The sequence below is a fragment of the Tinamus guttatus genome, unplaced genomic scaffold, assembly GCF_059628265.1.
Source record: "Tinamus guttatus ecotype Peru unplaced genomic scaffold, ASM5962826v1 Tinamus_guttatus_pri_ptg000190l, whole genome shotgun sequence".
Lineage (NCBI taxonomy): Eukaryota > Metazoa > Chordata > Aves > Tinamiformes > Tinamidae > Tinamus > Tinamus guttatus.
The window spans coordinates 270,488-283,515 of NW_028288724.1; the positions used below are offsets into that span (position 1 = coordinate 270,488).

Here is a 13,028-nt window from a genome sequence, read left to right on the forward strand (position 1 = left end):
ATGCAGTCCAGGCAGCTCCTGTCAAGCTCCTCCAGCATCTCTGTCTTGATGGTGACCTCGGACAGCTACTGTGAGGTGTTGTCTGGGTGCAAGTGCAGGGGCCTTCCCTAAATGTAGCAGATGATGCCTGAAGACTGCTGTTTTGTGCCCTGCCCTGCTACTGCTTGTTGCTGTGTCCCTGGCCCAGCACTCTTGCCTGGAGAGGCTGGAGCACCAGGCCTGTGAACCTCCCTTTTTCCCTGCTGAGCATGGGGATCAGGCCCTGGCTGAGCTGCAGGGGCTGTGCTTTGGCCACACTCAGTGCTCTCGACCTGAGATGGGCTTGCCTGTGGGGCTTGATCCATGGCAGGTGCCAATGTCTTAGGTGGCACAGCTGCACTGATCTCCTCTGTAGCTTCATCTGAATTGGGGTGTGCTCTCTGCTGGCCTGGTCCTGGGCTCATGTCATTAGGGTGGTTCAGTGTGGCAGATATCACCCCTACTCCTGCATCCTCCAAAACCATGGCACCCATGGATGGGACATGAACAGCACGCTCCTGTCTTCCATCTGCGTGCAGCTCCTGCTGACCCACGTGTGGGGTGAGAACGCAACTGAGAGAGGCTGTTGCATTGGCATGAGCAGCCTCTGAAGCACAGAGAAAATGCCCATGGCCAGGAATAAATATCCACTTGCCAGATGTTCTCCTGCCTGGCTGCCTTCACACAGGTCTCCTTCCCCACCAGCCTCATACTCTTCATGTGGGTTCCATCTCTGCTCCCTGCGTCTCCCTCTAACCCACTGCTCACCTCGATTCTGTCATCCTGTGTGCCAGCCGAGCCCATTTGTGGGCAGGGAGCAGGTGTTCTGCTACTCCTTCTGCATCACTAGCACAATCTCCTGAGGCCCTTTTGCTCTGGCACCAAAGAGAATTGCTTCCTCCTGGTCGAGCTGTTCTCCTCAGGGTAAGGACCCTGGGGCTGTGAAGACACAGTCACTGTGGTGACCGACCTGTCGCCTCTTCTCAGGTGCTTCACAGGAGTCGCGCACTACAAGTCCACCCCTGTTGTTTTGCTGGCTAATCCTCACCCTACACACTCGACCCGTTCTTCGTAATTCCCTAGGCAGACCTCCCTGCGTTCCCACTGCTCTCTCTCCTGGGTTCCCTTTCCACACCCTGAACCATTGTTTTTTTATTATTTTTTTATTATTTATTTTATTTATTTTTCCCATCATAGGACATTCTCAGCCATTTTTGAGTTGCCCTTTCCCTTCAATCAGTCTAAGTTTAAGGCTCTCCTCAGCAGTGTGGCCACCCAGCTGACCACCAGGTCAGCAGATGGGAACAGTCTCCTTCCAAATAAGCCATGAGAACTTGCAGCCTGGGACCCCTCTTGTGGCCTTGCCTCTGCAGCTGTTGTAACCCCATGCCAGCTGCAGAAGTAGGCGCTATGTTTTCCTGTGTTTTCTCCCTATTCACAGGGCTGCAGGCTTTTACACTCCCTCAGCTCCAATATTATCCTCCTTGAAAAAAAAACAGCATCGTCCTAAATATTTTATTTCATTACTCCCACTTTTACTACCTGTATACTCTAGTTAATTGTTCTGGATCATTAGCAAGGTAACCTCTAAACCCTATGGTGTTTCTGACATGGTAACCTTGATAGTACTGGTGTTGCAAGAGTGTTCTCCCCAAAGGCTCCCTAATACACAGCCCCAAAGCCTCTGTGGAGCTTATCCTTTTCTCATATAGCTGACCCTTAGCCAAAAGTGAAATCCAACCATCCCTCACAAGACAGTCTGTAGTCTGTCAGGGTCTCATTCTCTTACCTGCAGTGTCCAATGATTTCTTATACTCTGTAGTTCCTCATGCCCTGTTCAGTTATGTCCACCGTGAGCCAGAGCCAAGACATCTGCCTGCACACCCGAATTCTGCTTTGTGGGTGGAGCTGTGGGCCAGGATGGGAAGAACCAGGGCCACCACATCTTTCACTGTGGTGTGGTGGAATTATGAAAATTCCATGCACTGTCAGCCTATGTCCCAGCCTGAAGGTTTACAATTAATTAATATAAATATTTATTAATTTATAATTAACATTTATTTATAATAGTCCATTGTACCCATGACACACTTCACACTGCATCCTGTCACCACTACAATCCAAAGAGAACTCAAAACTCTTGAGCACCTGTATTTAATAACTACATAGAGATGTGTGTGATATAATAAATGATGCGTAATTATAGTGGTTATCATGAAAAACATCATGACTGGGGAAAAAGCCCAAGCTTTGCATCGCCAAAGGCTTCCTTCAAGGGCCAATATCGCAACCTTCTTTCTGAGGGTGCAGATAAGAGGGTTTACAAATGGGACAGAGCCCTTGTGGTAGAGGGGGGAGCCTAGAGGCAGGAAGGAGGGAGAGGCAGGTGAGTGTCACAGCAAAGTAATTGTGAGGTCACCTCTAGGCTGCAGCCTGATTGGCCAGCAGCAGACAGACAGGTGGGTGGGCACCCAATCCCATGACGTCATCAAGGGCAGGAGAAAGGCCCAGCAGAGAGGAGAGCTCCTGGAGAGGGGAGAGGCAGAGGCAGGTCAAGGTGGCCTGGCTGGGAGGTGGTTGCTGAGGTCACCTCTGTTGCAGCAATTGGATTGGGCAGCAGGCGGGCAGGCACTGTGAGGTCATGAAGCAGGTCAGAAAACCTTCCCCATGGAGAGGAGAGCTCAGGGGGAGGTGAGAGGTGAGCTACAGTGCCATGTTGGGGAAGTTGATTGTGAGATGAGTTCCTTCCATCAGCCAGACTGGCCCTTAGCAGCTGGGAGCATTGTGAGGTGACCACGAGCATCAGGAAAGTCCCTCTGTCTCGAAATGAAAAGATTGGTCAGGGGGATGGGAGAGGGAAAGGCAGGTAAAGGGGGATGACACTGAGTTGATGGGGGTCACCTCTTTTGCACTGCGTCAAGATCTTTGGAACTGGAGATCTTTGGAACTCCATACCTAAGATCCAAGGATAATACATAGAGCTGATATAGCTCTGTGTCAGCAGGAATGAATCGTCCATGCTGTGGACGGATTAAAGAGGGCAATGGGCCAAGTGGATTGTCAGGGTTCACTGAAACAACCTGTGAGAGACTCTCATCATCAGCTGGACCGCAACCAATAATCCTCTTCAAAAGATTTGAATTACCCACGTGGGCATTACCCTATGTGAATGTTCCCAAAAAGTCAGTTTTAAAATGACACACTGTCCATGAATGTCTGTGGGCTCTGCTTGAAGCTTCTGAGCAGGAACATTGTTTCCCTCTGCCAAGAACAGACATTTGGCTGCAGGGGTGGAGGTCTGGTCTTGGGCCTGGCGAACACCTGTCACTCTTTGACCATGTGTGGCCATGTCCGTGTGTATGAGTGTGAACAAAGCCCGGCAAAGGGAAGAACCCTGTTGTGGGACACGTATTCCTGCAGGCTCTGGGCATGAAATGGGAAGGCTGCTCTGGGGTGGATGTTGCCAGGAAAAAGGTGCCTCCTGGGAAGCCCTGTGGCCACAGCCTCTGGCCTGCCCTGGTGAGTGTGGTCTCCTCCTGAGCAGACCATCCTCTGACAGGGGCCTCATGCTGGCTGCTTCCCTACTCCTGGGCTCTGATCCATGCTGGGCTGATGGAGATGAGCAAAGTGCCTGTCATGGGCCCCCTCCCTGCCAGCTCTGCTTCCTGCCTGTCTTGTGTTTCCTGCTTCCCTCCTTCCTCTAGCACTAGGTGAGGGCTCTTTTCTCCTTGGGGAGATGTGGCAGTCTTCATACCTGGGATAATTTGGAAGCATTGGGAAACCTGGAGGAAAACCATGGCATAAACTGCAAGGCCTAGCGTGCATGAGAGCAGTCCTGCCTTCGGGAACCTCTGGGAGTTGTGTGAGTGCACAGACAAATGGAGGCAGTCCAGGAGGGATCCTGGGAGTGATTTTGCAAACATGCAGGGCAGTCTATCAGAGGAGCGGGGCCAGGGAGCCCGAGAGGTAGCGGCTGAACCAGAGAGTGCAGATTGTGAGGAGATACAAGGCATCTCTTCACTGGGATGAGGTGCAAAGTCAACGGTTTGTGAGGATCTGTGAAGAACAGGGGCAAACCCACACATGTTCATTTCTATGCAAATGAGCTCCATATTTGCAATAGAAGATTCTCAGGTGCACTCCCTCCGTGACTGGAGAGGAAAATGCGCAGCAGCAGGGGCGGAATGACTCCCTAGTTCCACATTATACTAATTGCAGGGTTTCTGGCATGAAAGAGCTATTGCAACTTCTTGCCCATCCTGGGGGGAACCAGAGCCCCTCAAGGCTGCCGACAGAGGCTCGACAGAGGGGACAAGGGCACCTGCAATGCCACTAGTTCTCTATGACCCTGTGGTGGCATTCCACTCCAAATCACTTTCCTTAGAAAAGACCACACACAAAATCTCCTCCAAAGACTAGCAAGCCAAAAGTTACACACAAACACCTACAAAAGAACTAAACATCTTCAAGGAGGGCTATAAAAACAAACAATGGTAGCGACTTAGATAAGTTGACTAAACACCTCCTAGTTTACAGCCTTTTCAAGATTTAATTCTTATTTCATTTTGATTGACATTTTTTTTTCAAATTGAGGCTCACACTATTAAAAAATATATATTTTTTATGCCTTGCACAGAGCGTAGTGGCCCAAACTTGGGACAGCAATTGTTCACTCTGTTCAAAGCCATTCCTGTTAGGAGATGTTGAGCTCTGTTACCTGCTGCCTCTTGTCCTTCTCAGTTCCCACCCACCCAGACCACGTTGTGCTGCATTCACGAGGTCTACAAGCTATCTGCAGGCTGGCTGTGGCTGAACAAAGGTTCCTGCATGTTTTGTGGCTGAGGGAAGTGGCAAGGGAAGGAACCATTGGTTGGAGCAGTGAGAAGAGGGTAGCGGTGGCTGCCACTGAGCTGCTGGCTGTTTTGGTAGGCTCAGTGGTTAAGCACTTCCTCCCGCTGTGGCAGTAGCCACCTGCGCTGTGCAGTTGTGGGGTGAGTGTGGCATGATGCTCGCTGCCCTCCCTGGTAGCCAAGTTTTGTGTGCAGGGCTGTGGCCATGTGAGCACAGCCGCAGTGCCCAGCGAGGCCAGGACTTGCGGTGGGAGGAGGGTTAATCCCTGTGGCACAGTCTTTGTCGAGCAGAGGCAGCCCCTGAGCCCCGGTGCAGTCCCTGCCTACTGCACAGGTAGCCCTGACTTGGCCCGCAGTGAGGATAGCCAGATCCCTCTGTGACACAGGCTGTGCTCACAGGTCACAGCACTCAGAGTGCATGCTCTGACTTTCCTCACACTTCTCAACGAGCCTGGGGGAGTCCACGTGCTGGGACTGCTCTCAGCTGGACTCTGCTGTGAGGAGCCCACGACCTCGAGTGGGAACCAGCGAGGGGCAGCTGGAGTAGCGCAGCACCGCGGTGACATGTGCAGGAGGAACAGGAGAGGAGCTGTTTCCTCATTACCTCCTGGAGCGATCATGATCCAGTGCGCTAGCATGGAGCTCAGGGGTGCTGGCCATGGCAGGTCCCATGAGCAGGGGATTCCAGTGCTGCTGCCACAGAGTAAGGCCCCCAGAGATCTTCCCTGAAGGCTGTCACAGAGATCATGAACTGTGAACATGGCTGTTGAAGCTCTGGTACTGGAGGGAGCCTGGATGGGGCTGGGGCTGCAGCCAGAGCCCAGGCTCATGGTCCCCTCTGGCTCAGGTGCCAGTGTGGCTGCCAGGACTCCTGGCTCCCAATCCTGAGGCTGTACCCACTGTCCCAGGACAGCCCACTCAGAAGAGTCTCCCAGTGGAGATGGCCTACCTGAGCTGCCCGGCCTCCCCATTAATGCCCTCTCAATCTCAGCTGTTGAGACCCACTCAGGGTTGGGCTTAGTTTGCTCATGGAGTACGATTGCAGATGTCACCTCTTTGGCTAACCACATGCTGCACATTTGTGAGCAGGGCCACACAGAGCCTAATGTGTCTTTCACTTCTTTTCTAGAGACCCTTGCTATCTGGGAAGGAGTCTCCAACTACATTCCACAGCAGCTGATGCTGAACAAGGTCACTCTGCCATCCTGCACCTCCCCCAGAAGCCCTTCCTCTGCATCTGATCCATTTGAGGGATGAGTTTTCTGGGCTTACTTGCATTTTTGAGAACATGAAGAAGAGAGGGAATGAAAGCACCTGAAGGGGTCTTCTCAAGACCTTCTCCAAAGTTTCTCCAAAGCTATCCCCAGTCCTCCATTCATCCCATTTGCACAGCAGAATTGAGCAGGACACCAAGCTCCATCCTCATGCAGCTCACCAGTCAGAAGCCTCTTCACCTAGCACTTGAATAATGCTAGGCAAGGGAAGGAACCATTGGTTGGAGCAGCAAGAAGAGCCTAGTGGTGGCTGCCACTGAGCTGCTGGCTGTTTTGGTGGGCTCAGTGGTTAGTCACACAGTGTGTGACTGTGTGCTCCTCCTCCCCCATCTTCTCTTGATGTGCTCTTCTCCTGCCAGTCTCAACCTGATGACTCCATAAACAGTACATAGTAAGGGGCTAATTGAGCATGCACTAAAAGAAAATCCATCTAGTATGCAAATATGACTATGAGCCAATCATCTTTCCCTCCTCCCCTCCATAAATAGCATGGGTAGCCCAGAGTGCACTGATCTCTCCTTCACAGCAGCGGGCTGTACTGCAGAACTGCCTCTTGAACAAGGACACCTCTCAAGGATACTTCTCGAGGTTGAAAGATTTCTTTGAAAGGGAAGGGAAGGGAGGGGAAGGGAAGGGAAGGGAAGGGAAGGGAAGGGAAGGGAAGGGAAGGGAAGGGAAGGGAAGGGAAGGGAAGGGAAGGGAAGGGAAGGGAAGGGAAGGGAAGGAACAACAACAAAAACACTTGAGACTGAAGGAGACTATGTGAATCAGCCTCTGGAATGGAAAGAAATCTGAAGAAACCAAATCCCTGTTGTCTGAACATGTCTGCCCCTGTGAAAGTATCTGCAAGTCAAAGAGATGGTTGGAAAGGGAAAGTGTCTGTGTAGGAGATAGATAAAGGTCTGTGAGCATGGAGAGCATTTACGCATTTGTGGCATGCTTGGAGAGTGAAATTCTGTTTGCAGTCCTGATACACATTCCCTGGGTCTGCAGTTTGGTGCAGCAATGGGTCTCCTGTTGGAAACATCACAAATTTTGTGAAAGAGAAAACTTGCATAACAACCAAGAGTGGCTTCACCTCTCACCCAGCATTGTGTTTAAGCTGGAGGAGAGGATGGCCTTGGATGGTGTTTATAAATTATGGTCTTACTGAGATAATCATCAGGTGATGATAATACCCCCACCCCAGAAGCCAACTCTGTTGGAGCCTTTCCATCTCTGTCAGTCTTTTCCACCTGTTACCTCCCCCTGATTGGTTCACACAAAATACCTCAGCCTGGCACAGGTGCACACAGTCATGGATGAAAAAAAATGCTGCCATTTGGCTCCTGTGTGTGTGAACAGGCCTGTGGGAGCACACACCAGGTAGCTTGCCATACAAATGCAGACATTCTGGGAAGGGCACCAGGACATGGAGGGTGCAGAAGAGAACAGTCCAGGTTGTTCCCTGTGTTGCAGGAACACACTGGGGAAGCTGCACCAGGTCCATCCTCCCAGAGCAGCCCCTCACATCACCCCTTTCCAGCACTGACTGCTCACCCCAGCAGTGCTGTGGCAAATGTCTCCTGCATGTCTCCCCATGCCCACCATGCTCCCAAAGACAGCATGAGAGCCCTGGCCCTTTAGTCAGTCCAGCAGCTCCTGCTGCCCAAACGACAGAGCAGCCTGCACTGAGCTCATGGCCTGGATCCAGCCTGTGGTCAGTAGCAAATTGCACAGGGACTATGAGCTTGTCCTCCAGAGTCCACTAAGTTCGCAAGCAAAGCACCAGGCCCTTTTATTGATTCGGGTATATTTTCAACTCCATCTTCTCAAGAAGATTCCAGGTATGTGTCTGAGGAGATCCTCTTGTGTTTTAAAGGTGTCCTGCCCCTGTCAGCACTCACAGGAATGCAATTGAAACATAACCCAAACACCACCAAGGTGTGATTTGCTCTTGAGCTATTTACACACACCAGAGCACAACAGGAGAGTGTGGAAATGAGGAGAAGAGCCCTGAAAAGAGCAAGTCTTGCTGCTGGAAGTGTCTCTAGGAAAACTGCAGACCCCATGTGAAGGCTGCAGCCCAGAAATGCCTGCTGTAGCAATGAGGGCATAGTCCTGAACAGCAGAGGGTCTGTCCCCACAGGTTGCATCCAGACTCTCGTCCTCCCCACTCCCACTCCACTGTGAGCACTGAAGAGGGAAAAGATCATCCCACAGGGACAGCAGGTGGGCACTCTTGAGGAATGAGTGTGAGATCACACCCTGACTCTGGCCAGGAGAGCTGCCCGCCCCCACTAATGGGCATAGGACCCATGCTTTCAGCCCATCTTTACTTGCCAAAGCCCTTGGTGTCATTGCTGAAAGAGACAAAGGGATTTCTGAGGACAAGTGACATGAACCAAAACAATTTTTCTGTTAACAAGAATGTAACAGGGAAAATGAGTAAGGAATGAACAACAGTCTTGATGCCTGCTACCCTGGGAATGAGGAGGAAATGCACATGGAACGCTTACTGTTGATGACATTGTACGCATTGAAGCAATTTTCTCAGCACATCCTTGAGCTCCTGGTTACTCAAGCTGTAGATGAGGGGGTTCCCTGTAGAGGCACCACTGTATAGAGAACAGCCACCCCCAGATCCATGGATTAGGAGGAGATGGAAGGGGGCTTGAGGTAGGCAATCATGAGGGTGCTGAGAGAAAGGCCAGGTGAGGGAGGCACATGGAAAAGGCTTTGTGTCAATCCTGCTCAGAGGTGATCCTCAGCCTAGCAGTGAAGATCTGCACATAGGACAGCACACCAAAAACAAAGCATCCAAATGTTAAACAAAGACTAAATACCATAAGAGCAGCTTCCCGGAGGTAGGATTCTGAACAGGAGAGCTTGAGGAGCTGGGCACCTTCACAGGAGAACTGCTCCACAACATTGCCTTGGCAGAGTGGTAGTAAAAATGTGTTGGCAGTGTGCAGGAGAGCATTGAGGAAACCACTGCCCCAGGCAGCTGCTGCCATTTTCACACAAGGTCTGCTGCTCATGAAGGTTCCATAGTGCAGGGGTCTGCAGATGGCCACAAAGAGGTCATAAGCCTTGACAGTGAGAATAGAACATTCTGCTGAAAGCAGCAAAAAGAGGAAAAAGACCTGGACAGCACAGCCCAAGTAGAAAATGGCCCTAGTGCCCCACAGAAAATTGGCCATGGATTTGGGAACAGTGACAGAGATGGAGCCAATATCCAGGAAAGAGAGGTTGAGAAGGAAGAAGTACATGGGGGTGTGGAGGTGGTGGTCATAGACTATGGCTGTGATGATGAGGCCATTGCCCAGGAGGGCAAAAAGGTAGATGCATAGAAACACTGCAAAGTGCAAGAGCTGCAGCTCCCACATGTCCATGAATAGGTGTCAGGTAGGGAATGTCATTGAAGGAGCTGATGTAGAACATTTGCTGTCTTGCAGCACTGAGGGAACTGTCCAAGGAAGAAGAGATGTAGATAAGTTAGTACAGACTGCCATGAGCAGAACTTTCTCATCTTTCTTCCTTTCCCACCCCCCTCCCTCCCACCTTCCCTGCAGTAAGTTTTTTATCCCTCCCCCTCTTGGCACATCTGTCACTGAGCTCCATGTCTTCAGCTGCATTCTGTGCTGAGATTGCTTTGATGACATAGAAATCATCTGGATTGCTCCTGCACTCTGAGTGAGCCACTGTGATTCCTAAGAGCAAAAGGAGTCACCATGGTGTTAATGCAGAGTGAGGAGAATCCCTTTCCATCCACCTTGTCCACAGCTGTCCTCTGCTTGCACCTCTGAAGTAATGGACCTTTGCAGTCATGTTACTCCAGAAAGAAATTACACCACTGAGCACAGAGGAATCTAATAGCAAAGGACACATCAGTAAACTCTGCTCCCTTCCTCAGATGATCTCAGGATCCACAGGGTCAGTGTCTGAACTGTATCTGAAGCCCACCCTGGCCAGATAGACCCAGGACAAGAACAGGAACAGGAGCAGCATGGACAAGTGGGAAACACAGAGTTAATACCATGATATTTCTGCTGAAGAAGGAAGGGACAGAGAAAGACAGAGGGCACTGAGGAATATGAGAGTATGAGATCCTTCTCAAATGGAGACCTGCCCTGCAGGGGTTCTCTCCTTCCATCCAGAGCTTCTCCCTTTAGTCCCCAGGCTGGCTGAGTGTTGACCCCAGCAGACAGCAGAGTCACTGTCCCAGGCACACAGCACCCTGGTGTGGCAGGGACACTCTGACAGTATGGCAAGGAATCCCTGCTTGGAACACCTCCTGCTCCTCACCAGGCGAATGGGGAGAGCCATCCTGACAGATCCTATTGGCCATGGAATGTGGTAGCTTTAGAGGACTCAGGATATCTCATGGTCTTTGCCTGGCAAGGGAGAGACTTACTGTGTTAGGGGCTATGAAGATGTCTCCACCACGGAGCTCTCAGACATCCTCCCACCTCTGAACATCTTTTAACTTCTTGCTGTCTCACTTGTCTTGCTCATCTTGCTTGTCTCAAGTTGGCACCTGTAGGAAATGCCCACAGCTCTGCTGCTCTTTGCAGAGGAGCTGCTTGTGGACACACTGCTGCCAGCTTGCCATGAGCTCCACCCCAGGAGCCTGGCCATGCTTGGAAGAGTGGCACAGCTGGAGGCATGACTTGATTTCTCCTTTTGCTCATTACTCCTCCTCTGGGAAATAGTCATTGAAGCAGACTAATTATTTATGGTCTCCCTCTGAAGAACAAAGACAGACTGAAGCCAGCATTAGAAATTGTCTCATCAGAGGGCGGTTATCTAGGAAAGATGGAACTGTCCCACTCTGGGAGGCCCTATTTCCACCTCTTAACTATATAGGAAACTTTTGATGGGGTCAAGGTGTGAGTTCATTTCCCCATCCTTCAGGTGAGTTAATCTGAGAGATCATCTCATGCCAGGTTTCGAAGCCTTGTGATGGAAAGGGATTCAGAACCCTCTTGCTCACTCTGCCAACTCAGTAGCAAACGAATGGCAAACTCAAACTAGTGGCATTCCTCTTGCCAAAGCTGTGGTGTGTTTAATATATCTAAATGTGATTCCATTGTCCAAGATCTCGTTATTATCCCTGAAAATGGAAGCTCAGTTGCCCACATACAAACACAGAATAACACAAAGAATCACAGAATGGTTGAGGTTGGAAGGGGCCTCTGGAGATCACCTAGTCCAACCTTTATGTTCAAACAGGGTCACCTAGAACATGTTGCCCACAATTGCATCCAGGTGCCTTTTCAATATCCTCAAGGGAGGGAGACTCCACGTCCAGAAATCTGTTCCAGTGCTTTTTTACTTCCACAAGAAAGATGTTTTTCCTCATGTTCTGAGGGAATTGCCTGTGTTTTGGTTTGTGCCCATTGCTTCTCATCTTATCACTGGGCACCACTGAAAATAGTCTGGCCCCATCCTCTTGACACCCACCCTTAAGAGATGGACAGTGTTAGGAGCAGCACCAAGCACAAGACACACATGAATAAAATAGAATCACAGTTGAGCACTGTCCATTCTGCCCTGTGTCATCGTCCAAGGAAAAGAAGAAAGGGAATCATGAACAACCACACATTAATTGCAAACGCTTTCTCAAAGCATCTCATGGTCGTGTTTTCACCAGCCCCTTGATGTGCTGGGAACATTCCTGCACCTCCCATGCTCACAGAGAAGGATCTTTCAACTCCCAGGAATTGAACTGGGAAACCAGAGGGAAAAGGGAAAATTCTCCTCCCCACACTGGGGGAACTGAGCAGGGCAGCTTAATTCTGTGCTGCCTACAACAATGTAGGACATGTTGGTGTCAGACTTCTCTATGCTGGGCAGCCCTGATGTTCAAAAGAAAATCGAGGAGGGCAGAAGCACCTGTTATGGCTTGGTTTGCTCTGCACAAAGTTGAAAAACACAAACTGATAACAGTAGCTTGGCAATGAGGGGGGAAAGAGGCTACAACAATGAACTGCTAATGATTTCTGCTCTGTGAACATGGGCCCAAGCCTCATTCTCATCAAAGATGCTCCTGTTTCCAGTGCAAGTCCAACCTGGAAGGGCTGTTTTGGAGCATTTCTAGTCCTGCAGTCACTGTTCCTACAGTCAAGCTTTTTCAAGCTGCTCCTCCAAAGTGGCAAGACAATCACCTTGCTTGGGTGAGCAGCCCCTTCCACTGCCCACTGCTCTCACTCAGCTCAGTCACAACATAAGTCAAACTTCTCTGGAGGTCCATCCCTGGGGAGCCGCCTCTGAGACAGCAGATCTGCTGGTGGCTGGGACATATATGCTGCTATGGGACTCCCTTTCTGGAGCATGTGGCATGGTCAGAAAAGCTGGAGAGCAGCATGGTAGATGCAGGTTTCCTGTTGAACCTGAACTGAGCTGAGCTGAGTTGTTCCATTCCCTTTGCTGATGGGAAGCTCAGAAGCTGCAATAGTGTGTGTCAGTGCCCGGTCGTTGTGTCTGTTCTTCTCATTACTGAACGGAGAGAAGGGAGGGTACAGTCCTATGGGGCAGTGCAAGAGTCTCCACTCTGAGTCTCCAGTCCAGTGACCGTGGGGATATGGGATCAATTCAAACATGCACCTCGTGCAGATGTTCTGCCAGAGACCCCTGTGCCAGGGTGAGTCCTTCATGTGCCCACAACATCGGAGTAGAAGATAATGCTCTCTGTCGAGTCTGTGCTTTGTCCTTGGACTGACTATCCTTGGACTATTCTTGCTGTTGGAGGGAGCGTCAGACTGCAGACATAGTGGGAATTCCTGGGTCGCAGCCATAGCAGAGCTCCTGATGGGTGAGAGGGGTTCAGCAGGAGCTGGCCAGAGGACCTGAGGGGCTTGTGGAGCTGCAGGAGCAGGGTTTCTCCCTCTGTGCAGGAACAGAG

General features: G+C 50.7%; 1 pseudogene; it reads right to left on the reverse strand.

The window, feature by feature from the left end:
• The window catches only part of LOC104581145 (coiled-coil domain-containing protein 81-like), a 272,002-nt pseudogene that overhangs the window by 38,119 nt on the left and 220,855 nt on the right, over positions 1-13,028 (reverse strand).